Source organism: Rutidosis leptorrhynchoides, chromosome 2, assembly GCF_046630445.1.
Source record: "Rutidosis leptorrhynchoides isolate AG116_Rl617_1_P2 chromosome 2, CSIRO_AGI_Rlap_v1, whole genome shotgun sequence".
In the NCBI taxonomy this organism is placed as follows: Eukaryota; Viridiplantae; Streptophyta; class Magnoliopsida; order Asterales; family Asteraceae; genus Rutidosis; species Rutidosis leptorrhynchoides.
In genome coordinates, this window is record NC_092334.1 from 382,124,998 (window position 1) to 382,127,742 (window position 2,745).

The following is a 2,745-nucleotide window of genomic DNA, read 5'->3' on the forward strand; positions in this document are numbered from 1 at the left end:
GTTACAAAACTGCAGCATCTGATTGTTCTTAAACTCCGTACCATTATCAGTACGAATCTTTCTCACTTTCAATTTATATAAACTTTCGAGCTTTAGAATCAGCACCTTAATATGCTCAAAAGTATCCGATTTATTCTTCAACATCACCACCCAAGAAAAACGTGAATATTCATCAGTAACTACCAAGCAATAAGATTCTCCTGTGAGAGTTTTACAGTTGACTGGACCAAAAAGATCCATATGCAACAACTCCAAAGGAATGTTAACAGAATGATGCTTTTTGGTAGCATGTGACTTTTTCGTTTGTTTCCCCTGTTTACATGGAAGACACACATCAGGAATATGAAAACTTTTAAGATTAACACCATCAACTAATCCATTGTGGACTAGATTGTTCATCTTCCTCAGACTCAAATGACCCATACGCTTGTGCCATATGATAGACTCTTGTTCAGTAGCTTTTGAAACGAAAGCCTGATGGCCAGTAGCTTCCTTTACATGAGCCTTACGCATGTCAAGGATATAGAGATCCTTGCATCTGGGAGCAGTCATCAGAATCATGTCTTCCGGAATAACAAATTCTTTCTTCAAAATATAGCATTGTTTATCATCAAATGCTACTGTATACTTCTTGTCAGCAACCTGAGAGACTGAAAGCAGATTGTTTGACATCTGCTCCACAAAATTAACCTTATCAAAGCTGACATTTTCATTCGCGATTACACCTTGAGCAGTAATAAACCCTCCTTCACTACCAGCAAAAGAAACCGGTCCACTATCCACTGTTTTCACATTAGAAAGTAAAGACAAGTTCCCTGTCATGTGCCTGGACGCCCCACTATCAACAATCCATGTACTGCAGCGTGGATTGTAGGCGACCTGCACATTAAAGTAAGAGGATTAGTTAGAAAGGGCAACCCATGCCCTAATGGCAGTGGGTTTCCCGTCAATGCCAACAACTGGCAATTCCACCCATTGTCCCTTGGATCCCGAAGGACCTGCAGGACGTTGAACACCCTTCACCTCAGATTTTGGTCTCCAAACTGTATTTTTAGGCAATGGTTTTCTATAATAATCGTTAGTTTGAAAAACCTTTGAATCAATTACTTTCACATTTGAATTGTGCACAGGAGAAGATGATCTTCTATAAAAGGAACGATTTGGACTGAGATCAATCTTCCTGCGGGGTGTCTGTCTAATGGGTCCACAATCCACAGCCCTGTGTCCCAGCCTCCCACATTTGAAACAGTTAACATTATCAAAATCATTAACGTTAAACAACCTGCGTCTAATCGGTGAAAACTGTCTCCTAGGCTGTTCAGTACGTTGTCTAATCGTAGGGGGTGTCAAAACCTGTTTTTCAACAGTCTGACGCCGACTAGGCGGAACATACTTGGACACTATCTCAGAATTAGAACTCCCACCTTTAGGTGGTTGTTCTACCTTAGGAACACTAACCTGCTATTTTCCTGAATTATTTTCTTTAACAAACTTAATAGGAGTAGACAAAGTGGTCTTTTTCTTACTCTGTTTGGGCCTTTCTACACTCTTTGTCGGCGTCTTAAGACTCTCACTCCTATTCTCACTGTGTTTTGGATTCTTAAGAATCGTAACTGGCTTAGTTACTGGTACAAATGGTTTGCTATCTTTCTCAGTGTCTATGTCAGTATCAGACTCAGTCTCATAAACAACCTCTGTAGGGTTCTTAGAATCAACAACCTTACTAGCACTAACCACTGGGGTCTCCTTAGATTTACCATATGGTGGTTCCACCACTGGTTCCTTAAACTTCTCTACGGGCTTATTAACATACTCACCCATAAGAGGTGGTGCAACCTCAGAATATCCCAGACCCTCCCGATTAGAATGATTAAAAGTCTGTGTCACATACGACATCCTCTGCCAGTTATCTATTCTAGCTTTCTCAGACTCATATTTTAACTTAAAAGAATCCTTTTCAGCCTTAAGAGTCTCTATTTTCCCCAAATACATTGTGATCACCTTTTCATCATCTCTAATCGTTGATTTCATGTGACCTATTTGGTTTTCTAGAGACTTAATCACCTCAACATATTCTTTCTATTTGTTAAGGTAGAAAAGGGCATCTTCATAGTTCTTCTTGTTGGTCTGATTTTCTAAGCTTAGGTTCTTAAGGTCAGTCCTAAGTTTAGGGCAGGTCTCACAAGTAACAGGTATTTCACTTAGCTTAGAAATAACGCATCCAAGTCTTTCAATTTCCTGTTCATAACCAAAACAATAAGCACATTTAGAAATTGAATCAGTACATACCTTATCGTTACTGGAAGTATTAGCCATAAAAGCATAGTTATGCCTTCCATCCTGTGATTCTGCATCTGACTCTGATTCGTACTCCGAACTTGTGCTGTCCGAATAATCAGCTTCATAACCTTCCTTACCCTCACTATTATCTGAACTAACTTGACTTTGAACCGTCACAACTTTATTATCACCACTCACAAAATCACGGTTGAGCAAATGACCCAACACTTCTCTGAACCAAGTACCCTCATGACAACTTTTACCTTCTTCTTCATCGGATGGATCAGTAGTAAACTCAATGTCTGACAAATCCTTGGCTTTCCGGAACTTATCATACAGCTGTTCCTTAACCCTCTTCCTGAAACACCATTTCATAAGCTCCTCAGCTCTCTTTAACCTTGCATCACACTTGCACACGTAGCATGTGCAGTTTGGATTATCTTTACCCTTACAACCTGCTCTTCT